Source organism: Bacillus rossius, chromosome 17, assembly GCF_032445375.1.
Source record: "Bacillus rossius redtenbacheri isolate Brsri chromosome 17, Brsri_v3, whole genome shotgun sequence".
Taxonomy (NCBI): domain Eukaryota; kingdom Metazoa; phylum Arthropoda; class Insecta; order Phasmatodea; family Bacillidae; genus Bacillus; species Bacillus rossius.
The window spans coordinates 6,517,911-6,545,175 of record NC_086344.1 but is presented as its reverse complement, the minus strand read 5'-3'; the positions used below and the strand labels follow the sequence as shown (position 1 = coordinate 6,545,175).

The following is a 27,265-nucleotide window of genomic DNA, read 5'->3' as shown; positions in this document are numbered from 1 at the left end:
ACATAATTGAATATCTTTATAAACTAACTATTAACATATATATTCATCTAATGTTTCTTTGTGGCATATGGTAGATAAAAAAAATGTCACTTGAGATACATTCACCCACTTTACTACAGATAAACTAAACTGGAAAAAACAGTTAGGAAAGGAACATGGATAGTTCTTGAAAATATTTTTGGGAAGGGCTGTTACGTACCGTTTAAATAACTTAATGGCTGTTTAAGATAAAATAACAAAATGGCAACACAATATGTCAACCTTTAAAAATTACTTTACATGCACACTTTGTTCAAAATGGCTTCAAACAGTTTATCTTTTTGTATGTAATATAATGAAAAAGAAAATACATATAATATTTTCATAAGCCACATGACTGTTGGAACTGTAGTGTATAAGTGTAGGGAAAGTGACTGTGCAGAGAGACTGTAAGGAGGGCCAGGTTGGCAGGACTGTAGAGGGTAGGCAGTAAGGATGATGGCGGACAAGAACTGTGAATGTATGTGGCTAGTGTATGAAAATAAATAAAGAAAATACAAAATTGGCGACGAGGATAAAAACAACCGTTATATAAACGTCAACAAAAAAAATGAGCAGAAACAATGGGGTTGATAGGACACATCGGGGAATTTAATCCTGATAATGAAGATTTCGGGTCATACATAGAACGACTGGAACAATTCTTTCTTGTTAACAACACAAAAGACCCTGATAAAGTGCCGTTGTTCATCACCTTGGTAGGTGCAAAAACGTACGAAATTTTGAAAAATGTGCTTCTTCCGGCGGCTCCGACATCAAAGTCGTTCGTTGAATTAGTGGAAGTGCTGACTCGCCATTTTTCGCCGGCACGGATGATTATCGCTGAACGCTATAAGTTCCACAAACGTGACCAGCAGGCAATGGAATCGGTGTCGCAATACATCATGGAACTTAAGAAGTGTGCAAAGCCATGTGATTTTGGAACGTTTCTGGACGATGCGCTGCGTGATCGCCTTGTTTGTGGGTTAAGTTGTGACATGACACAAAGGAAACTGTTCACTGAGCCGAACCTCAACTTCGAGAAGGCATGTACTATTGCACTCAGCATGGAATTAGCTACTTCACAAACGAAACTACTACAACCGGCAGATGCAGTTAACAAGCTATCAACGAGACGTACAGACGAAAACAACTCACGAGGCATCTATCAACCGAACGTCCATGCCTCAGGCCATGGCAAGGCAACGAGGCAGGTAAAATCGACAGAAAAATCGCGGTGCTCACGTTGTGGTCGGGAACACGCACATGAGCGGTGCCCAGCATTAAATTGGAGTTGTTTCCAGTGTGGAAAAAAAGGGACACGTATCCCGTGTATGTCGGAGTAAACAAGTTCATAAAGTGATCGAAACAGACAGCTCCGGTGACGAATCAGTGGGACCAGTGGTAATTAAACACCTACACAGACAGGTGCGAGGTAAAGGGGCGCAGATGAATGCTGTGAATAATCCGCTCACAGTAGTTGTCCCAGTTGATCACCATAGGTTAGAAATGGAAGTCGATAGTGGGGCAAGTGTGACCATTGTGTCAGTAGCAACATATAAGACTATGTTTCCCAAAGTCAAGTTGCAGCACTGTGACTTGACACTTAAAGTGGTCACTGGAGATTGTTTGAAAGTAGTAGGCAAAATCCAAGTAAATGTGGTAGGCGAAAATGGACAACAGCACAGTTTGCCTCTTGTAGTGACAGCATCGCGCCGTAAAACGGCCCCACTTTTAGGTAGAGACTGGCTAGATAAAATATTACCCCACTGGAGAAAACAGTTGTGTATGGGTGCAGATAAGATCATTAGGGAGGAAGTACTGACACCTTCGAATAACAGTGCCAGTGTAAACAAAACTGTAGGGCTGACAACGAAGTCCTGGGAACAAGAACTACAAGAAAAGTTTCCTGTAATATTTGAAGAGAAGTCGACGAGTGCTATACAACAGTTCCAGGCGCACCTAGTGCTAAAGAAGAATGTAACACCTGTCTTTCACAAGGCCTACTCAGTACCTTATGCATTGAAACAGCAAGTGGAAGACCAACTGAGGGACCTGCAGAAGTTAGGAAAAATTGTGCCAGTGAAACACAGTGAGTGGGCGAGTCCAATTGTAATGGTGAGAAAGAAATCTGGGGCTTTTAGGCTGTGTGTTGATTGCAAGGTGTCATTAAACAAAGTTTTAAATGTAGATTTATATCCACTGCCAAGGCTAGATGATGTTTTTGCAAAGTTGGCTGGAGGACAGATATTTACTGTGCTGGACCTCAGTAATGCCTATTAGCAACTAGAAGTTGGGCAGGAATCTAGGAAATACCTCACAATAAACACACACCTGGGTCTCTTTCAATGGACTCGTCTACCATACGGTGTTGCAAGTGCACCTGCAATCTTCCAGTCTGTAATGGATAGGGTGTTACAAGGGTTGGAGGGGGTGATGTGTTATATTGATGATGTCTTGATTATAGGTAAGTCATATGAAGATTGTAAACATAAGGTAGAACAAGTGTTAGAGCGTATCAGTAGCTTTAACATTAAGGTCAATATGTCAAAGTGCCAGTTCTTTAAGGAATCAGTAGATTATTTAGGGCATAGATTGGACAAAGATGGTGTGCATCCAACCTCTCAGAAGGTTCAGGCGGTGGAAAGGGTAGCGGTGCCTAAAAATGTAGAGCAGCTAAGATCATTTCTAGGAATGATACAATTCTACCACAAATTCTTCCCAATGTTGTCAAGTAAGCTAAAACCCCTCTTATGAGCTGACACAATCAAACAGGGTATGGAATTGGACTGAGGAGTGTCAAACAGCATTTGAGTGGTCCAAACAAGCACTAACATCTGAAACACTGCTAACGCACTTTGATCCGAACCTACCGATAGTAGTGGCTTGTGATGCCTCACCTTACGGAGTAGGAGCGGTCTTGAGTCACCGGGTAAACGGAGAAGAAAAACCAGTAGTCTTTGCTTCCAGCACCTTATCCAAGGCAGAGCAAAACTACTCCCAAATAGATAGAGAGGCATTGGCCATTATATTTGCCGTAAAACGATTTCACAAATATTTGTATGGACAGAAATTTACGTTGCTCACAGACCACCAACCTTTACGAAGGCTTTTGGGTCATGAGCAGGGGATCCCTACATTAGCCAATACTAGATTACAGCGATGGGCGGTCATACTAGCATCATATAACTATGTGATAGAGTATAGAAGGGGGTCTCTGATGGCAAATGCGGATGCTCTGTCCCGTTTGCCAGTGTTGAATGCAGCAGGGGAAGGGGTATATTCGTTCAGTGCAACCTTGACTAGCCCAGTTGATGCGCAGGCATTGGCAGAAGCCACAAAAGTAGACCCAGTACTGTCCAGAGTATTGAATGCAACAAGATCAGGTTGGCCTAATAGCATTGTTGACATAAACATAAAGCCCTATTTTCGTAGGAGGCTGGAGTTAGCCTGTCAAGAGGGATGTTTAACCTGGGGTGATAGAGTTGTTATCCCATTCGGGCTTCAACACGAAGTTTTGAAACTTCTACATGCCGAACACCCAGGTATCGTACGGATGAAAATGCTGGCTCGTTCTATGGTATGGTGGCCCACCTTAGACGATGACATAAAACAAACAGTGGAGAGATGTGAAGCTTGTCAGAGTGTGATGAATGTGAGGAATGATATTCCAACAGTGGCGTGGCCTGACACTTCTGAGGTATGGGAGAGGATCCACGTGGATTTTCTGGAACATGAAGGAGTAACAATACTGATTTTGTGTGATCAGTTTTCCAAATGGATTGAAGCTTGGGTAATGCAGAAAACAACTGCAGGCTGTGTCATTGAAAGGCTACGATCTTGCTTCGCCATTTTTGGAATACCATTGACTCTAGTGTCTGACAATGGGCCACCGTTTAATTCGGGAGAATTTAGTACCTTTTGTCGAGCAAAATGGCATTCGGGAAATGAAAAGTCCACCATACCACCCACAATCTAACGGGTTAGCCGAAAGGGCGGTGCAAACCCTTAAACAAAACTTAAAAAAACAGGTCATCGACAACAAAAAATGCAGCCAAATAGTTGACATGCAACACAGATTGCAAAATTTTCTATTTGCATATCGGAATACTCCATGCTCCGTAACCAAGCAGAGTCCTGCAGAAATCATGTTCAAACATAAACCTCGCACACGGCTTACGATGTTAAAACCACACAGGAAAACGGCGGCAAAGGAGACGAAAAGGCAACTGAGTAGACAGGGATCTCGACATCCAATACCACTCTATGTGTCAGGGTGAAAGGTCTGGGTACAAGGTGTAAAAGCAAAGGGACAAAAATGGTTTCCAGGTCGGGTGGTGAAAATCTTAAGTCCCATGACATACCTAGTGTTGCAGGATAGAGAACAGCGCCGGAGAGTGGTTCATGTAGACCAACTGCGGAAGTCACAATTGACCGAGGAGCGTCATCCTGGGTCTCCGTCAGCTAGAGGCCCGGTTGGCCCTCCCACACTAGACTCGGCAGGGACTTGTGGTACTGGGATAAAACACTCTCCTCCTCACAGTAGTGTGTTAGAGAAGATAGGGAGCAGTGAGAGAAGTGGTAGCAGCTCGCCCACTAGAGAAAGGAGGTCAAGTAGTAGAGATAGCAGTACGCCTTCTTCGCCCTTCCGAGGATGGGGTACTGGTAGCACACCTGCTCCACCTTCCCGAGGATTCTCCCACGAGCTACCACAAAGGGGTGTAGTCAGGCGTTCTGGCAGGATGGTCAAGGCTCCAGATAAGCTTGATTTATAAGTAGGGTATTTGACATGGTAAGGTGTGAGTTCTGCATTGGAGTTGTTGGTATTAGTGTTGTACTGTGTTGTTAAAGTTTTAAGAGAAGATGGAGTGTAGTGTATAAGTGTAGGGAAAGTGACTGTGCAGAGAGACTGTAAGGAGGGCCAGGTTGGCAGGACTGTAGAGGGTAGGCAGTAAGGATGATGGCGGACAAGAACTGTGAATGTATGTGGCTAGTGTATGAAAATAAATAAAGAAAATACAAAAGGAACAGCATGTGGGAAGCTCTCACACCTGAATATTTTGAATTTGTACAACTTTGTAATATTTTGTCTGTGAGGTTAACTACCAAACATTGAACATTAATGCAACATCCTGTGTACAACATAATTTTACAGAAATATTTCAGAATCATTTGAGAGTGATGCTTCTAAATAGAGGATCTTGAAGGCCTAGATATATTGACTTCCCTTGACTTACACCATTAAAATTTCATACACTGGAGGTTTAATCAAAATTTAAGACAATGCTAGCATAGATTCATGGTTGTGCCAAATTAAAATGAGTTTTGCTTGTTATGTGTACTAAGGTATTAGAAAACTGTTAAATTATTTTAGTATTTAACACTATCTTTGATTATTTCTTGTAGCTGCAGAAAAAAAATTTTATAGCCTTTTACAATACTTTTTGCCTTGAACACACAAAATTTTATTTATGCTTAACCTGTAGCATAATAGGAAGTAATAAATTTAGTGGAATTTTTGTGGATTATAAGTGTGGAGATATTTGTTTTTTTTTTATTTATTTTAATATATTATTTATTATTTTATGGATTTTTCTATACACATACACACAAAAGATTACAAACATCACAAGAAAGATTAGTACTGTCACTATCATTTAAATTAACACAAACAACATTTACAAGGACAGTTTATAACACTTTTTTTAGCTTAATCCTTAAAAATATATATTTCAGTGATTTATATTGACGTCGTCCGATATGCCACCGCCCAAACGCCAACATCTGTTCAAACCTCCCGCGTGTGCGTGCGTGTGTGCGTGTGTTGCTAGCCCGGCAAGAGGGCGCTTAGATGCAGTGCGCCGCACCCCTAATATATATTAATAAATATTGTAATCCTTTTCTTTTTGCCCCTAAATAGTGCCATGACGGCTATGTATGTGTCTTTTATTTAACTAATTCATGATGTTTTTTTATTTAATTAGTGCAAGCACGAACAAGGACGCTCCCTAGCGGGCGACTGAGGAACTAGCATGCAACTTCATTTAAACCATTTTTATTCATATAAGTAATTATTACAGACGGTCTGGGCATGGATGTAATGTACTAATTTTTGTAAAAGGATTTATGTATTTTTCAATAGTAACGCCACAGCTAAGTTGTAACGGTAATTGTGTTCGGCGCGAAGGGCGCCATGTTGCCTCCCGCAAGCCATGAGCTCATCCCAGTCTCTTTCTCCAGCCGGCCGAGGGCGGACGTGTCTGCAACTTGAGGCGACCACGTGCGTGGTTCGCCCCCTCACCTAATTAAATTCGTGCCTCGGGCGTTTTATAGCTGTATCAAAGGAGGATTATGTAAGGGCGTGTACCGTGAGTAATAAAAACCAACTAACTGAGTCACGTGTTTTGTGTTCGGGGGCCACATGGGTCCTTAACCTGTTCAGCGGCGTGCGGGACGCCCTGAGAGCCCACTGCGATAATTAGGAGCGTGCCCGACGCTGAGAGCGGGCTTAGTTAGGGACAGGTGTTGCGTAAAAAATCAGGAGGGCTAATATCTCGCCGCACACGGGCCACGTAACGCCCTGAGTTAGAGTTTTTCAGCCGGGTTTACGTGCCCACACACATGGGGGCGCCCATTAATTTCCACCGATATTCCAACCTCAACGCCGGTACGCCCTCAATGTATTACTCTTAGGGGGTTGAACAACTGTAAGCATATGCAAGATGTACCATAGTTTTCTTTAGCTTTTGAAAACGTTCCCAGCAAGTGTGTGTGTGTGTGTGGGTCTAGAGACCATACAACAATAAAACTACATATGTAACATTTTTCTAAAAGCTGTTGAGTGTTATAGATTAAAGTAATGACTACCGTAATTAATATTCAATTATTTTGCCCTGTTAGGCAGGTAACTGGATGAACTTCCTCAACTTAATATGGAACATCATTAGTTTTGGAGTAACAAAATATTTACATTAATACAGTTTGGTAACTATTTCTGTTATAAATAATATTTCTGTATTAATTTAATTACTAATATCAAAAGCTTTGGACAAGTCACATAAAATGCTTAGTGATAAATTATTTCTGTACTTCACATTTAGAATGGAATTTATGAAGTTATTCTATTATTAGCTGCTGACATTTTTTATCTTTTAGAAACCATACAGACGACAGGTAAGCATTTTGAGTGAAATGTAAAATATGAAATTAGTGTTTCATTATTAGCACCATCAAATATTATTGCCATTTAGGTGCATATTAAATAAATTTTTTTATTAATGACAACATCAGTATTTTTCGCATTATAGGTGCTCATCATAGAGAGTCTATGGGTGGTTGGAATTACACCAATAGCAAATGTAAGAACGCAAATCCTCAGAAAAAATACCGGCGAGGTCATTATTTTCTGCATGTTATGAAATAATTTTGATAATCTATCAATCTTCTGTCGCAACAAACCCCACGATATAATCATTTTTCCTAAAACATTTTTTTAAAAGTTTTCTAAATCACTGTTTAATTGTGCCATGCTTACAGACTTATTCAAATTCCCACGCAACATTTACAAAACTTAAACAAAATCCCGACGTTGGCCGAAGTGAACTCTTCGGGTGTGTTCAGGTATTGTCCACCACTCTTGTACATCGTAGGAGGTCGTTACCACAACGCCGAAATACCATAACGCCGAATGTCAAAATTGACCACAAGCTGACAGCTAGAAAACTGCTGTGTACCACAACGCCGAAATAACAATTGAATGAATTTGTGTGTGTTTCTTAAATGTACCTTAACGCCGAAATACCACAATGAAACCTAACCTTACCTAACCTAACCTAACCTAGCGTAATATAACCTAACCTAACCTAGCGTAATATAACCTAACCTGAATTAACCTAGCCTATCCTAGCCTAACCTAATCTAACCTAGTCTAACCTAACCTAGTCTAACCTAACCTAACCTTTGTGGCAGTCCTGCAATGACATTTTTCAGCGTTGTGGTAATTCGGCGTTGTGGTACACAGCAGTTTTATAGCTGTCGGCGTTGTGGTCAATTTGGCATTTCGGCGTTGTGGTGTGTCCCCCATCGTAGGCTACCCATAACCTTGTCCATGCTACATTGTAAACAAAACTGAGCCATATGATAGACAATAACCAGAACTCCGGCCAAACATTCTCAGTCTTCATCCTGGTGACCATCATTCTTGTCATTTTGTATCTGGCATATGTGAATCAGAACTAGAAAACGTGAAGAGTGATTTTTTTCCTTCTATTGGTTGTACAAAATTTAAAATTGCAACATCCGAACTGCCAGTAATAATAAGGTAATTATTTGGTAAATATTTAGATATAGGGGTTTAACGAAAAACTGCCTATAATTTTTTGTTATGTGTGTTCTGATAATAGAAAAAAATAGTGGCTGCATATAATTTTCTGGTGACATTTTTTCAAGAGAGTCCCTGGCCAGAAACGAATCTCATACATTTTTAGTCTGGGGCAAAAACACAACATTCTATTAATTATACATAAGAACAGCAACAAAACGACATAGGATTTTTTTTGAGAGATCGATTTTTGCCAAAATGTAATCCTCTTTTCCCAAAATGATGAAAAATTCAGAAAAAATCATAAGATAACTGTTTATAGCAAACAAACTATGAAATACAATGCAAAAATCCTATGTACTTCTGTAATTTATTGTTCTTATGTATAATAAAAAAAATTTGTTTTTTTTTTTTTTTGTTCTAAGGTAAAAATTATATGAGATTCCTTTCCGGCCGTGGAAAAAGAATGTTACCGGAAAAATGTTGTGCAGCCGTTATTTTTGTCTATCAATCAGTGCGAAAAAAATTATTTTTGTTTAGTTTATTAATAGTTTAATAAAGAACTGCCCACATAATTCTGATTCAATTAATACTTTCACAAATCAAAAATTCCCAAAATATGCTGATTTTTTCCTCACTCCATAGTGACTTAATCCTTTAATATATTCGTTAAATACTACTCACATTTTCCCAAATGAAGTTATATAATTAGAGTTAACAAAATTTTCTTGTTTAATGTTTATAATGATTTGGTTTTCACAGGGTCCAATGTACAACAACAGCTAAGGCGGCATTTAATATTGACTGGCTCTAAGATGAGACCTATATTCGTCCTGGATACAAGAGTGTTAGAATGATCATCATTCTGCCTCATGCGTTCCCTGTAGACAGACAGTGAGCTTAAGTGTTATGGGAGTACAAGCACTGAAAAGTCACATGGCTGGAAAAAAACATAGCATAGCTACAGTGTCACAAACTTCTAACCCCAGCATCCGATTTTACACTCAAAGTACGGTTACCGAGCTAAAGGCTGATCAGAGTGTGACAAGGCACTTGGATGTTGCAACTAAAAATACAGACAATAACAAAGAGAATCAAAGTATCGTATGTGAACATCCATTGTGGAAGGTAGCTTCTTCGAATATGAATCCATTCTTGCTCAAGGACAGTACTACCACAACTGAAATACTCTGGGCCCTAATACCGTAAAAAAATTATTTTTTGATGTCAGCGGCTATTTCACAAAATGTTTCCTGACAGCAAAATCGCATAAGATATGATGCTTCAGCGTAACAAATTAACATATATCATCGTATATGGACTGGGACGTTATTACGAGAAACTGTTGTGAGCAAAGTGGCAGAAAGCGAATATTTTGCAGTATCGTTCGATGAATCATTGAATAAAGATTCCCAAGACGAACAATGGGATTTGAAAGTTCGTTATTGGTGCAATACAAAAAATACTGCAGTATGTCGGTATTTGGGATCAGCGCAGCGTTTCTTAACCGTACGAGAGGTACGGACCTTCTTCCCGCTTTTAAACAAGAACTAGCTGTACTTAATCTCAAAAAAAATTATTCAAGTATCGATGGATGGTGCCAATGTAAATCTTCAGTTTTAAAGCAATTTGAAAAATGATTTACAAGAGTCTCCTAATGATCCGCAGCTGTTGGAGATGGAAAGTTGTGGTGTTCACACTTTTTTTTTTGCAAAATGCATTTAAAGTGGGCATTCAATCAAGAGGATAGAAAATAATTTATTTTGTCAGAGCGGCATACAATCTAATCAAGAATGTAACAGCATGTCTGGCGGACTACATTCGATTTTCGAAATCTCGCGAGTTTCCGTTCAGCTTCAAAATGTTAAAGAGTAGTTCAACGTGCTCCAAACATATTGCCCAATTTGGCGGAATATAGAAAAGGAGTCCGCGATGAGAAAAAGGAGCCAAAATCAGATTCGTATGCTACGGTTGTTCGTAATCGAGACGACAACCTTATCGACGCGAAATTAGCGTTTTTCGAATCGCTTGCTGCTGAGGTTGAACCTTACCTGGCTTTATACCAGAAAGATCAGCTCATTGTGCCTTTCTTATACACGGATATGACCAACCTTTTGAGGATAATTATGGGCAAGTTCGTCAAACAATAGATCCTTCACACAGAGACAATCACAAAAATCGATATTTGCGATAAGGAGAATTTCATTGAAGTAAACCAGATCGATCTTGGTTACGCTACTCGAGATACGATAAGAAAGTCGAAGAACCTGTCTCAAAAGGATGTATTGCTGTTCAGAAGAGACTGCTTGATAATTTTGCAAAAGATGACATCCAAGAGTTTGGAAAAATCACCTGTCAAGTACAAAATCCTAAAGGCTTTGACATTTTGTGATCCGAAAATTATCATACAGCCGGAGACAGTTTCTTTTCAACGGCTGAAAATGGCTCTCGAAAATTTTGTTCAACTGAAAGAATTGGATGGCCGAACTGCAGACAAGATTGAACGAGATTTTCAAGAATTGTTCTCCAATGTTGCTTTAAAGGATAGCTTGGAGACATTTTTGAGGAAAGAAAACAAATTAGATTTTTTTGGATGGAAATGATAACGACGTTCAACGGATCTGACGAATTAAAAAATTTTTACAAAGAATCTTTGTATTGTTTCACGGCAATACGAACTTTGACGAGGTTTCTCCGTCAACAAAGAATATCTAATTCAAAACCAAAAACAACGTTCATTGGTTGCCTTAAACATGTATGGGACGAGCTCAATAGCTTCAGAGGTGTCGAAAATATCAGCATAAATAAAAAAATTATAAACGCCGCAAGGAATGCACAATCAAGTTACATGGAACATCTCAAGAAACAAAAAAAAAGAAAGACAAAGATGAATTGAAAATCGCAGAAAACAGGAAGAGGTCACGAGATTTAATCAAAGAGTTGAATGAAAGAGAGGACGCTTGCGATCGAATACCAGAAAGGTCTCAATAATCTTGATGAGCAGCTAAGTGCAGTTAATCAAAAGTAAAGGGTCAGACTATAAAACTTCAAAGAATTCTGACAATTCCGAAATTTGTCGTTTATAGCTCTGTATATGCAGTAATGTAATTGATTAAACAAAATTACATTTCGTAGAAATGTAGATGTTGATCTCATCTTTTAATATTTTACTGTCATATTTTAAAATGTGTTAATTTTGTTTGTAATAATTTTCAGATTGTTTTATCATATGTAATGGATATAATATAGTATATCGTTCAAGTTATTGTTTTACAAAGTTGCTCATCTTTGATCTTTGGTATTCATCTTAAAGAAAAAGAAAATATTTTTGACGAAAAACAGAGTGCTATTTATTTAACCTTAATCTCCCTGGAATATTTGTATAATTTGTGTGGAAAACCTGGAAAAGTCAGGGAATTTGTGAGACAGTAATGCGTAACAACCATGGTTAGGGCCCTTCAACGTGTAAGAGATGTAATACATGATATTAGTTGGCCATCACTTGTCAGGAAACCTGACAAAAAAGAATTATCAGTTTTTCATAAGTGTTAATTTCTTACTTTTAAACCTTTATATTTATTTGTACAGAAATTAAAAAAACTTTTTGTTTATGGTAGCCTTTGTTAAAATAACTGATCAAGAATTTAATTTTTACTACAAATAAAAAATGAAACATTGTATTTGCTAGAATTTGGGTAAAATTCTGTCTGTATTATTTGCTACTGAGTATAAAAGTATGGATTATTTAGTACTTTTAAATTCTTGTTTTTCAGCTGCAATGTAATAGTAGTTTAAATATATGTATAGTGTCAACCAGTTGAGGTCCACGGACTTTATTGTTGGCGATCAAAATCCACAGTAAATAAAATGAAGAGTTTCAAATATTGATACTAATATAAAGAAGCAAAAGATCATTACAGTTTAAAACTAACAAAAAATTTCAATTGAAATACACATGCCAAAAATAAACCTATAATTGATCGGATACTAACACTATCTTTGAAATTGATTAAATGTGAACATGGACCCTGAAATTTATTTGATTCTTTTCTTGAAACAACAGACCACAAATTGCTCTGTTTATAGATAAAAATATAATCTGTTTTGTCCTGCACATTAACATTACATACATTGTTTAACAAAAAATTCACTCCATTATTGGACCAAATGTAAAACAAATTTTTATGGTGGTAAACATAGCTGTTAACATTCTCTTATATAAGAGAAACTGCTTAATCAATTTAATTTCTAACAGACAATCAATGAAGAGATGTTGGATTGTAAAAAAAAAAAATGCTTAAAGTGTTTCCAATTAGAATAATATGATTTGAAATGTAATGGTTATAATATCTATATACATTGGACAATAATAATACTTACCTCTACATACATTCACATCACTGTCCTTTCGCTGGCAAGACGGTAAATCATTTCTAGCTAAGGTTGTAGGTGTATCATCGTTAATGGACGTACGAATCGGTTCTTCATATTGTATACCGATGTCTTCCATTTTCTTACCATGAGTCTTAGCTGAACTTCTCGTCACTGGAATCAAAAACAAAATTTTTGTCATTTTTTTTTTTGCTGATAAACAGTAACTTAACAGTTACAAAAAAATTTTTATTTCTGACAGCAAAAGGCATATTTTTGTCATGTACTCTTTTGTAATCCGTATTCTGGTGTATTCTCATATTGGTAATCCACATTCAGAGATAACATTGTAGTTAATTAACTAATAATAAATAATATTTTGTTTTAACTCATATGAGATGGCTTACTAATACATAGCATCTTTATTATCCTATTTTCTTATCAATGCCAAGAAATGTATACAATGAAACCACACATTCATTTCTATCTTTCACTTAAAAATTTGGAAATCAAACAGGGTCTGGCTGACAGCAGCATCAGTATTAGAAAAGTATGTGCAGGGATACACAAAACATGCTAATCTGCAAGATTGAGAACCTTTAAACATTCCAACGGGCAAGTAAAAACTATTAAAATGTCAGTATTACTGCAGTACACCCTGTGGTCACACCGTAATATTTTGGTTTTTCAGGAGTAATAATGTTAGTAATAATTAGGTAAATACGTAGCTACTCATATCTGCATTTCTAGGATACTGTTAATGGGAGCATCTGCTTACATGTTAAAATAATACTACATTAGACTCCTTATCTTGGGTAATGACTGGCAAGGGGTCCACGGATAACCGAAAAACATGTTTAATGCAATGTTAAAAAAATAACTGATTTTTAAAAAAATTTTATTGAGACTATCTTGACAAACATTGTTTAAGGTTTTACCAAATGGGTACTAAAGTGTTAGATGTAATTTACAGGTAATGTAGCAGTACATATCTCTAAATCATAGCAGTATCTTTCGTCTGGCTGGTCGATAATTTTAAATTCTTGTTTAATATCAAGTACGTCTCGTTTGCATTTGTTACTAGACATTACTGTCTAAATATTATGATAGAAATAATACAGCTGCACTAAGACTGCTGCTTTGAAACTACACAGTCCAGTTATAGCTCGCGTGTGTAACGGAACAGCCACGATGTTCAGGCACAAACTTGAGCATGGTTGACAAGGGCTGATGGATCACAAGCGCACATGGCTTACAGAGGTGCGTTTATAATATCCTCTAGCAGTTTTGAAGTACATGATGCATATTAACATTTTTCAACTATGTCCACATTATGTCAGCAGCATTTTTTATCTTGAATCAAAGCAAGAAATGCTGTCATATTGATCGATCACAAAAATAAGTCTCAAATATTATTTTGTGTTTATGGTGAAGGGAAGTGATATCACGCACGGTTCACCCACAAACTGAATAACCCACACCCGGATAATCGGGAGTCTACTGTATTAAATGCCTCTTTTTCTCATAAAGTTCACGTATATGACATACACTGGGTATTATTTAGGCCATTAGGAAAATGGTTAATGCCAAGCCCGGTATTTTACATATGTTGTCATTGTTATTTATTTGTTTCTGTGTGTAGTTAATGTTGGCACTTATGGGATACACTTTTGACTGTAACAATTTTAACTATTAAATTTCTAAAATTTTATAATCAAGAATAATCAGCTGAACAAAGTACAGTCCCAACCAAATGAAAACACTATTTTTCCATTGATATACATTTATACATAATTAGTTATTGTGTTGTAAAATTGTTCACACCCTGTCCTTAATCTTGAAGTATAATTTTATTAATGATTTTATTATTATGTTATTTTAATAATTTTTTAGTAGTAATTGATTATTAAGTTATATTTCAGTGTGGGCTATGCTCATAACAAAAAATTAAAATTATAATCGTGGTATACATGCCGTCGTCCGGGGTCTCGGGCTCGAGTCCCGGTGCGGTTCCTAGCGGGAGTGGCTGTTGTGAACGTAATGTGTCTGGGTGGGCGCCAGACTAGGTCTGGTTCTAGTCGATAGGTGGGTCGTGGGGTCGATTGCCCTGCGTGGCCCACTAGGACCGTCGGCGATGTTGCGTGGGTTATGAGGAAATCCCTACTTGGCGGTGGTTGGGAGTCGTAGGGTTAAGTAATCATACGCTGAAGTGAGGCAATAAATGACGTGCGTCATTTATTCAGGCGACTGTGGCCTGGGTGTAACGCCGTTTGTTACACGCCACGTCGTACAACAGGTGACGTCACAAAATACAAAAAACTACACAATTACACTACAATGAGTTTGAAAGTTACTCAATAAAAACGTGGCACAAGTTTACAAAAGAAATGTTACACGAGGGTGCGTTGCACAAGTTTATGAATGTTACGTGGAGTTGCGTTGCACAAGTTTACAAAGAATTGTTGCACGAGGGTGCGTTACAAAGTCACTAAATATTCCGTATTAGCGTGGCACTAGGCGTTTCTGAGCCTGGTTACTCAACGAGGGGTGAGGGTGATTGGAGGCGGCCAATCCCATAAATCTACGTATCGAGGCAGTGCTCGCGTCCACGGTCGTGGAGCGCGGACTGCGGCTAAATTCGCTCAAAAGTTCCCTTACGGGGTGGTGTCAGTGCCGGAGCGACTGATATTAACTAAAGTTCTGTTCCTCGGGAGGCGGCCCGTGCCGTATGCTGAACCTACCCCGCAGACCAAGTGTGGTGCAGGGGGGGTTTAAAGTTATGCGGCCGGATTAAGTCCTGGACCGAAAATTGGACCGGGTACGCACGGAGAGGTTATTAAAAAAGAGGTTTTAAGAAGTGACTATATTTACCAGAAGTGAACTCGGTGTGGACAAAGGATGATGTCTCTCCGTGGGACGTGCGTCCGCCCCGGTCCACGAGTCGCGCTGTACTGGCGTCATGTCATGGCGTCCGGCCGAGGCTCGGTGGCCCTCGCGCCAGGGTTGACCTCATTACGTTAGTTTCTGATATGATATGTTAATAATAGAATTTAAGGGCGTTAAATTCTTACGTTAATTATTAAAGCTGAATCAAGGTCATTCGTCCCTTCTACAAATTGAAGTTATTATATTTAGGAATTATTCCATTTAAATTTTACGTCACACCAGCGACTGTTCGTCTCTTGCTGGATTGCTCTGGTGGGGGTAATAACGTAACACGAGGGATGAATAATTATGTCATATGGTTTCATTGACTAATACAGGCAGAAGGCCGTCAGGGGAACACTCACACACGTATCGACGTATCACACACGTGAGTGCCCGGGCACTCCTACGTCGCACTTTCGTCAACCGACTTTAAATTAATACGTAATACTGTTTAATAATCAGTGTTTGTTTTTATAACGTGGTTGGTTGAAATGACGGTCTGTTTATTTTGGGGGGGCCGGGTTCTACCTTGGTTGCTGGTGGCTCGCCTGACTCGGGTGGGCCATGGCTAGGGGCGCGTTCCGTTAGCGGGGTTGAATACTGGCGGTTGCAGGTCGGGCTTTAGGGTGGCCTTCGGTCGGACGACGTCATACATACTTTATCTACTACAAGGAAGCATGTGTGAAGTAGAAGAATTGTTGTATGCCTTAGAGACTATTATACATAACGTCTAACTGTATCATGTGTGTTTACACTGATAGGCTTTTACTCTGCACCAATGAGAGAAACAGATCTAGATGCCACAAGAGTGACATTATGCCCTGATGTAATAGTATCCCACAAAGTCTTCTTGCCTGTTTATTTCATGGTAGGCCACACACACTAATATCCACTTAAAACATATGTATTCCTGCCGGTCCCCATTGTCAATTGTATGTTTATATTACTATAATGTTCAGTTGCTACATGGCTTTCGCCGCTGTCTGTTCTTTTGCGGATATCGTAGTATCGCAAGACCTCTGCCATCCCCAACTTTGGAGAGTATTTTTGTATCATTATTGTTTTAAGTAATCCAGTAGTATTAGCTGATAAGATGAGCCAAGATCATACTGACCTAGTTTTTCATATTTGTATTTTATCATTCATAACATTCATAAAAATAATTTGGGTATTTGGTTATTTTACTCATAAAAGATGTTTAACTTGTTTTTTATTGGTTGTAACTTTGTTTGCTAGGTTATTGTCTGTGTATAAGCTTTTTTTTTTTAGTATTTTATATGATTTAGATATGGTTTTTATGCTGGGAATTTTATGTTGGGAAACAGGAATATGAGAAAGACAGATGCACAAGTCAGCGTGCTTGTTTTTTACACTTTTTTTTTGTGCTGAGACTTTTTGGTGAGTTCTATATGCAATTGTTATGATGGAAATTTTTTTAGATGTTCTCTCTCACAGGAGACAAGTTAATTATCACTTTCTTTTATCAGCCAATCAGAAAAACCTCCGTGATATTTCGTGTTTTATTTTTTGCAGGAATAGCATTCTTGCGAAGGTTAGGAAATTCATATACTGTTGTGTCCTTGTGAGTGCTGTTTTGTGATTGGTCAGTGAGGTCACACACCTTCCTCTACCCTGTGTGGTAGATGCAGCTTCGTAGCCTCTAAGTGAGTCGTCACCTGGGCATCTACAAGAATATCTGTGTTAACGGTCGGCTCGCCAAATTGAAAATTTGTGAGATGTAGAGTTGAAAAAAATGTCCCTGTGTTCCGGAACCGTGCTGAGGAACATTGTTTTTCCAAATTTTCAATTAGAAGTTATTGACAACAGGTGACATCTAAGGCCCAGTTGGAGCTGTTTTTGTGAATCTGTGGTCACGCTGAGCAGACAAAGGTTGTACCATGAGTCGCAAGCGATTACGGGATTTTCGAGAATTAACTGTGAGTGTAATATCGTGCCCAAGTGATGAACCAATTTGTTTTGAGACTTTTGTGTGTTTGCAAGTTTTAAGTTTTTTTTAGAGTGTAAATGCTGTTGTGTCATAAAATGGATGGCCAAAATAATGTATTAATAGGCCGGTCAGCCACTAAGACTGTACGGTAAGTAATAAAAAACTTGTTTTCCTGCAAGGGTACTTATGTGTGCAGCCTATGTAAAGTTAAGATATCTATGAAAGAGACACGAATTCGTCTAGCAACAAATTTAAAGAAATAGTATAGCCTGGAATGCAGGATTAATACTGTCAGGAAGAAGTCACGAATTTCCTTAACAAAATGGACAGTGTTATCTGTTTAAAAGGTTTTTATTTTCATTCTATATAATATACAGGCAATGTGTTTGTATGTGTGTGCTATATGTGTGTGTGTGTGTATATATCACACTCAGAAGAAGAAAAAACAGACAAACTTATTTTTCCCCATATTTTTTTTAAATATGATTTTTATTTATAAGAGGTTAAAATTAGATTCCTTATAGATTATTTAACAAATATGTTTTATTAATAGTGCTATACAGATTCATTTAAAAAGATAACAATAAGAAAAATAACACTTTTTTAAAACTGATAATAATTCTTTTTCATCAGGTTTTCTGACAAGGGATGACCACCTAATATCGGGTATTACCCCTCTTGAACTGTGAATGGGCCCTGACCCTGACAGGCATAGCGTAAATAACATTTTATACTTACTCCACTGGTACAGTATCCCATTCTTCACAAAGACCAATTTGAAGCTGATTGGAGGAGGTTGACGATGCCTAACCCGTCTCATTAAATTATCCCACAAATTCTCTATCGGATTCATATCTAAGATTGCACAGGCAGAACCAAAACTGTAATTCTCAACTGCTCTAAATATTGGGTGACAGTTCATGCTGTTGTGGCTCGTGAAGAGTTTATTGAGCAAATCGCTCTTCTGGTCATCTCCGCACTCTCTAGACGGTCTCAATGGTACATACCGAAGCGAGACTTGTCTGCAAACACGTCTGTGCTTTTCCAAAGGCAATCAGTTATGATTTGGAGAGGAATAAATTTCTATGCTTGTACTGAATCGATTTTAATTGATAATGATGCTCTGACTGCTCAGAGGTGCATTGAGGAAGTTCTCCTAGAGGCTGTCAACCCATTTGCTTCATTGATTGGTGACCAGTTCATTTTGATGTATAATGCCTGAATATCGCAAGAATTGTCACAGAATACTTGGAGCGCGTGGGAATTACACTTTTGGCTGGCCTGCACGAGCTCCCGATATGAATTTGATAGAGCATTTGTGGGATAATTTAAGGAGACGTGTTAGGCATCGTCAACCTCCTCATAGTGACTTCAATAAGCTTCAAATTGCTCTTCATGAATAATGGGATGCTGTACCAATGGAGTAAGTTCAAAATGTAACTTCTGCTGTGCCTGTCTGGATCAGGGCCCTTCACTGTGCAAGAGGGGTAATACCCGATATTAGGTGGTCATCACTTGTCATGAAACCTGATGAAAAAGAAGAATTATCAGTTTTACAAAAGTGTTAATTTATTAATTTAATTTTTATAATTTATTTATCCAGTAGTTTTTAAAAACTATTTGTTATAGTAGCCTTTGTTAAAATAACTTATAAAGAATATAATTTTTACCACAAAAAAAAATTTATTTACTTGAATTACTGGGAAAAATCAGAGTTACCGTGTTTTTTTGCTGCTGAGTATATACTAATGACTTAATAGTAGTTTGTATCTATGTATAGTTTCAACCAGTTGAGGTCCTAATACTTTATTGTTGGCGCTCAAAATCCACAGTAAATAAAACAAAAAGTCTCAAATTTTGAATTTAATATAAAATACCATAATATCATTAAAATTTAAAACTATAAAATATATTTTCAAAATAAACAAGCGAAACAAAAACTCTTTAATTGATTGGATACCTACACAATCTATAAAAATGAATAAATGTGAACATGGACTCTGGAATTGATTTTATTTGATTGTTTTCTTGAAACAACAGACCATGAAGTTCCTCTGGTTATAGCTAAAAATAAATTTTGTTTCGTGCTGCACATTAACATTAACTTACATTGTTTAACTAAAACTTCACTTCATTATTGGGCCAATTGCAAATTAACTTCTTAATGGTGGTAAACATAGCTGTAAACCTTCTAATACATAAGTAAGAGAAACTGCTTAATCAATTCACTTTTTAATAAGACAATTAATTAAGAGAGACGTTGGCTTGTAAACTACATTGCAAAAGTTATTTGCAATTAGAATAACATGATTTGAAATGCAATGATTATAATATCTAAACATATTGGACAATAATAATACTTACCTCTATATACATTCACATCACTATCTTTTGGCTGGCAAGACGGTACATAATTTTTTGCTCTGGGTGTAGGTGTTACATCGTTAGTGTGGGTACAAATCGGTTCTTCATATTGAGTACCAATGTCTTGAGTTTTCTTACTATGCTTAGTCTTAGCTGAACGCTGTGCCACTGGAATCACAAAACAAAATTTACTTGTAAATATTTTAAGCTGATAAACAGTAACTTAATGATTATGTCATAGTTGTATTTCTGACAGAGAAAGGCAAATTTTCCTCGACAGTTCTATCTGACTGTATGTGCTCCGTCTCTCTGGTGGCCTATGTTTGCCCAGTACTGTTTCGTGATCCGTATTCTGGTATATTATCATACTGATAATCTACATTCAGTGATAAATTTGTGCTTATTTAATTATCAATATTCATGTCTTCTAATTAATTTGAGATTGTGTACTAACACAAAGCATCTTAAAGAGCTGTTTTTATATTTAGTGCCAAGAAATGAACAATGCATGCTGCAACCTTTTTTTATTTGCTTTGTGTGCATTGCATAGAGAAAAGGGAATTTATATTCGTATGCAAAACAACTGGGGTAAAAAATCTTTTTCAGCCTTTAACAGTAAAGAAACTGTACTAGGGTTTTTGTTTCTATGGAGTGCTAACATATTTATATTATGTGACTAATAATTTATATGCTATCTTTAGCTGCTATCATAATCACATTCAAACTCAGTTGAAAATAAAATTGTTCCACCATTTTGAACCCGAGCAGACACCTCAGCCCTCCACAGCTGTCAGCTAAGCAGTTGCAAGTTTGTTAGTAGCAGCATCCAGACACAGTTTCTGTTATTGTTATTTTTATGAAGTTAACTTGATGAAAGTCACTTTTGTGACTGTTTGCATGAATTTTTGTAACTTTATCTGCCTCGTGTAACATTCATGTTAAATTATAATTGCAGAACATATGCATAGTGATTTAAAATTAATATATTTTTTTTCTGTAGATCCATTTTTGACGTGACGTCTAATAAATCTATGCACGCCGGCTGCACGCACGAAAAAGTGTCCCGTTACGCACATTGTTCCGTTACGCAGTGTCCCATTTCGCAATTAGTTGGTTTTTATTACTCACGGTACACGCCCTTACACAATGCTCCGTTGATACAGCTATAAAATGCCCGAGGCACGAATCGAATTAGGTGAGGAGGCGAACCACGCACGTGGTCGCCTCAAGCCGTTACTTAATACACAGATGATAGAAAACTCCGGAGAGTAAATAACTATTAATTAAGCAGTCTCTCCGACCGAGAGGCCCCAAAGATAAAGAAGAAAAACGATTTGAATAAATTAATTAACAGAACTACTTCTCGGTGAAACAACGGTGATGTCCTCGGGGTGTCTGCAGAGACGTCCGCTCTCGGCCGGCTGAAGAAGGAGACTGGGCGGAGATCAGGGCTTGCGGGAGGCAACATGGCACCCTTCGCGCCGAACACAATTACCGTTACAACTTAGCTATGGCGTGCCCCGAGTTACTATTGAAAGATACATAAATCCTTTTACACAAATTAGTACATTACATCCATGCCCAGACCGTCTGTAATAATTACTTGTATGAATAAAAATGGTTTAAATGAAGTTGCATGCTAGTTCCTCCGTCGCCCACTAGGGAGCGTCCTTGTTCGTGCTTGCACTTATTAAATAACAAAACATCATGAATTAGTTAAATAAAAGACACTCACATGCATAGCCGTCGTGACACTATTTTGGGGCGAAAAGAAAAGGGTTACAAAATTATTAATACCAATTAGGGGTGCCGCGCACTGCAGCTAAGCGCCCTCTTGCTGTAGTTTTGTGGCGCGCAGTTTGAATCTCACACGGCTACGTACGCCACGACACAAATGCCGGGTAGGAAAGGTGGTGGGAAAGGGAACGGAGGATGATCAGGCTCGTGGGGCGAAGCCCCGGCTGACGTCAATATATAGTATCTGCAATAAGTGTTAGAGACTTACTCTTTAGCAGGTTGTTGTTAACCTGTTTATACTGGGCACTGGAACAAGTGTCAGATGCACAAATAAAGCTACGAGTTGAAATGCCAGACTAATAAAATGTAAGAAAAAGATGTTAAATAGATGTGAAATACAAAATGATATCCAAATGAAACTAAAAATACATTCGAACGTGTATTGTATTGTTAAAATAGGCCAAATTCCAAATAAAGTTCATAAAATTGCTTGTAAAATCATGTTGGTATTTACTTTTATAAGTACCACATTTCATCATTTATTTTCAGCACACATAATTAATAATGAAAATTTTTTTGGGTTAAAATTTTACTAACCTTAAAAAAAATAACAATTTGAGGGATACAAATGTGCCATTTGGAAACATTATTATTACTATTTCCTTATCCCTACTTTTCCTCACCTTTGAACTGTTTTCACAGATTGTATGTTGTCTTAAATATTTTTTTTCTCCTTTGTTGTGTCATTTTTCTCTGATTATTTATATCAAAAAATCATACTTCTTGCAATTGTCCTTATATTGCGTATCACGAAAATACCACAACATTGGCCTCGCTTCATATTCCTGTACATCACTCCTTGGCTATCCTTTACTTGTCATTGCTCTCACAAAAAATGCTCACGAACTGCCGGACACTTATCTCAAAAGTAGAAAGCCTTTGACCTGAAGCTATAAATATCTGAGATAAAAGTATTGCTACATGATGTGTTTACACTTGACCCCATATTGCATGCAATAGTATCTGATATACTCTGGGATAAGTCAGAGCCATTTACACTTGAGAGTAAAATGGTCTTGACACTTATCGCAGGAGTTCAAGTTTTCTCTCGGACACTTTTACACTGGTAATAATAAAGTGTCAGATAGATATTGCGTGATATAAATGTCCAGTGTAAACCTACCTTTAGGCCTATTCCCAAGTGTCCCTGCAGCGCATTTCACAATTTTGTGCAGTACCACGCTGCCCTGCAGTCTGCATCAGACATAACCATATAAAAGACCACCCAGCTATTGTGTAGCATCCTGTTGTCTTAATGAATGGTTTTGAACTGAGTGTGTGCAGACCATTAGTTTGCATTTTGCTCTGCCATTGAACAGTCAGCTTTTACAGATATTTTGAGAACATTCTTTGTCTCCTCATGCTATGTGGTGGTGTATACCCCATCATCTCTCTCCTGCTCTGCCGTGAGTACGTAGTCTGCTCCACATCTATCACGTAAACTGGTCCGTGGCACCATTTTCCCTATTTCTCAAGCTTGAGCATTCTACCAGTACACTTCCACACATCATTCTCCACTCGCCACTCTGTTTTCCATCAGGTGACAAACATAGCGTGTTTATTTAAGGGTAAATAAAGAGTATTTGACATTCATATGTTTATAAAATTTTCTTAAAATCTTTGGACCGCAATATCATTGGAGAATATAATATACAATGACCTAGACTAGGGATATTGGGAAAATAATTGCAGTAGCGTATCTCATTATTAGCCTGGAGTGATTTCAAGAATCCTCAGAAAACCAAAATCAGGATGACCAGACTGGGATTCCAACCCAGGCCCTTTGTAATGATTATTCAATGATATTCCATTGTGCCACATTGCTCCATGACATTCACACTGTTTTTTGTTAGCAAGCTGAAAATCAAGGGGCAATTTACTTACACACTGTATCTTCCCAAACAACTCTTTGGGCATTACTATTCCTGGTAGTCCTTCTTGAAGACATGGTGTGTTGATATTGTTCAGGAAATTCAGGAGAAGTACTGCTTCAGTTGCACCAATGCAATACAAGCTGCAATTAGAAACATTGTATTCAGGCACACATGATTTAAACACTAATCACCCACCTTCACATCATTAACTGTTGTCCATGGACTTAGAATATAACATTATGCCTGTTATTAATCAGTAAAATAATAAAATAAAGCTATAAATGGAACCGAATACTTAACATGATATTTAAATGTTCTATGATCAGGCTTGTGACTGAAAAAGTCACATTTCTCTAATTATTACTATGCTGTGTTAAAAGTTAACATTTTTTTTACTGTACAGCCAAAATTATATAAAAATTGTCTTAAAAAATCTAGTAATTTTGATGCTTATGTTCAAGTATTCTCCGTTCACTCTTACCTGAGTTTTGGAATAAACAAAGCCTCTTGTAAACAAACATTTTCATTGGCTGCCGGCCGCCGCGCACATTATTCGTGCGCAAGAAATAGTCCCTTGGTTACGTACCATTTGTAAGTATTTTTACACTGTCTTTTTTATAACAATTGTTGATATATAGCATTATAGCGATTCATCATTAATTTCCAATACAGTTTAATGTGTCAGCAAGTATGTACTTACAATTATGTTAGCAGACGCCGTGTGTACGGTGGCATAGACAAAAGGTACTGTACAGTGTACAGTTGATGCCCGGCGCAACAGTTGCATTTCGGATTCGCGCGCGCACGGTTTGTTATGGTTGACGTCGGACCGAGTTTTGTAAAACACAGAACGGGAAAGCCTTTAAAAAGTGCACAGAAAACTATTGTGTTGAATGTTTTTAAAACATTTTCAGACAAATATCCGGATTGTCGTGTGAACGATATCGCGAATTTAACTGCAGAATTTAGGCGTGTTTCGAAGAGCAGTGTGCTTCGTGCAAGGAAAGAATTACAGGACACCGGGACATTAACATCTTCCGGGAAGAAAAGGAAACTTGAGTATCCTGTTATAAAAACTTGTGATGATTTTGTGAAGACGGTTATTAGGCGTAAAGTGCATAGTTTTTGCTTCGCAAATGAACCACCTACGCTGAACAAAGTGCTACGGTGCTTCCTGTTATATTACGTCTCCGTTATTTTATTAGCACCGACTGTACTGAAGTGTGTGTGTTGCAACTAGTGCTTGGCGCGCCAGATGAATTCAGCCTATCACTTGCTTACACGGCGCAGTGATACGGCGGTGTTTGTTTATTTCAGAACTCAGCTAAGAGTGAACGGAGAATAGGAACAGTAAAGAATCTGTGGGTTCATTGACCTTTGGGAAGGAATCCAGAGTCCTATGCATTCTTGGGCAAATGTTAAATGTTCATTGACTGCTGACCTGCAAGATATCTTAACTGCATTGCCTGTGATTCAGGACTTCAGTTGAGGGTTTCTCATAAGCACTGAGTCCTCCACATAAACGGTTTGCCAATAGCAGGAGTAGAGATGTTAGTTTTCCTGAAAAGTATTATTGGGGAAATTTTCCAGTAATAAGACACCTTTCTCTTCCTCCCTCCCCCCCCCCCACAAACTTGATCCACCATGTCACTTGTGTTAATAATCATAACACATTAGCCATCATGGAGAAGTTAGGATGAGTCTGTCACTGTCTGGTTATGCTCACAATATATCACTAGCCTTGTATGGATTGCAGATAAAGATAATCAGTCCACCAATAAGATGATGCCTTTGTTCATCCCAGGGCACTATAAAGACCAGGTATTAAAGGCCGGTATGTTTGGGGTCGCACGAGAAGGTCGCTGACTCCCGGTTAGCACAGCAGCTCGTCGCAGTAAAATAAACTTGTCACTCTGAAGTAACCTACAAAATAAACTCCACTAAATTTTTGGGTTCTTTTCCTTAAAGTAGATAGCCTCCAATGGCTCAGTTTTAACACTGTGGTCGCTCTAATATGCAGTAAAACAATTTTACATCGCAAAGCTTTTTTATATTTATCTAGGGATGTTTGTTTCGCCAATTACTGAAGTAGGTAATGTAAGCATATGAAATATGCAGAAAGGGTCAAATATTTGTATGTTTACTAAAAGTTGATATATAAAAGCCATTCACTCATAATCGTCTTGTATGAATTTATGTTTTAGGGTTTCCACACGCTCTTACACATGGCACAATGGAACGTCTCTATCGGCCAACGCAGTCATACACTGTGGTGAAATTAACTTGTCATTGTACAGAAACTAATAAACCATATAAAAACAAATTTTTATGATCAGTTTCTTAAGGTATATAGTCTTCAAATCGTTAAACAATTAATATTCCAGCTTTTTTAATACGATGACAAAATTAGAAAGAAAACAACACCAGTGTTTAAAGATTTATCTTAAATAAGGCAGACCATTTTTCATCACCACAGTTTTTTCCCCTTAATTTACCCTAAGAAAGTAATGTGAGCACATGAAATATACAAAAAAGGATTAATGTTAAAAAATTATTCAACAAGTGTTATGTTATAAGCAATAACAAATAATAGGGGTATTTACAGCATCAAAATGGCAAGAAATACATGTATTTCTGACTTCTTAAAATAATAATTTTAAGTATTGATCAGTAATTTGATCACTATATAACAGTTCGTTATATACAAAAATAAACAGATGTTCCACCAATTTTAGTTTTGGTTTTATTTTTTCACAATAGAATGCACTGACGATTCCAAACACTTCAAAAAGAGGTTGCTCACTCATTCCACATACATATGCCCGTCGAAAAAATGCTCGTAGTTCGCGTGATGAGAATTAACGAAAAAAATAGCGTCCTTCAGTAATGTTTTTACTAGTACACGAAATTAGTGCGGCCTTAAACATGGCCGCACCCAGCGAAAACGAATTTCGCTACGAGCCGAATGCCGACGAAGGTGGCCGCAATTTCTAATTTAGTACTGTTCGAAAGAAAATAAAACAAATTAGGTTGACTTAACACTCGGCCTGGCTCTGACCACCAACGTTAAATTATCCATTAGCAAATTACTTCATAATTTGGTGAGAAGCCACCGAACGCGACCTACTTGTGCAGCGTTCGACGGACGACTGGTGAAGTCCTGCCACACTCTCCTCCACGCAGGGAGTAGACGTCACATGACCTCACTGACCAATCACATGCACGCTTCATTCACTCTTACAGATACAAGCCAATCAGAGAACAAATTACAATACATGAAAAACCCTGTACACATAGAACTCTGGGCTTCCCCTGATCTATCTCTTTTCAATTTCACCTCGAAATCGGGGACTCCCATTCTCGTTCTCTCTCCCACACCGTGAGACAGCAGTTATCGCTCAGTTCCCACGCAGTGGGGGAATTCCTGTCTTTATCTATCTCTGAGGGGAATTACTGTTTCTTTCTCACTTGCACTTATAGGCCTCTTATGCCTCTCTCTTTCTACACATCACCCCAGACACCATCCCTTGTTCTATAATCATGTTGCAACACGTTAATTAAAATTAAGAACAATAATCATAATACGAATTACTTTACAAAATTAAACTTATTGAGAAAAACCTGTGAAAGTAGGCCTAAATAGAT

General features: G+C 37.9%; 1 long non-coding RNA gene across 1 annotated transcript in view; it reads right to left on the bottom strand.

The window, feature by feature from the left end:
- Positions 1-22,592, bottom strand: part of LOC134540553 (uncharacterized) — a 59,546-nt gene extending 36,954 nt beyond the window's left edge. Inside the window, exons 1-3 of the long non-coding RNA XR_010076458.1 lie at positions 22,370-22,592; positions 19,950-20,117; positions 12,719-12,883 (exon numbers count right to left, since the gene is read on the bottom strand). This is a non-coding gene — a long non-coding RNA (uncharacterized LOC134540553). The remainder of the gene's footprint in view (positions 1-12,718; positions 12,884-19,949; positions 20,118-22,369) is intronic.
- Between the last annotated feature and the right edge of the window lie 4,673 nt (positions 22,593-27,265).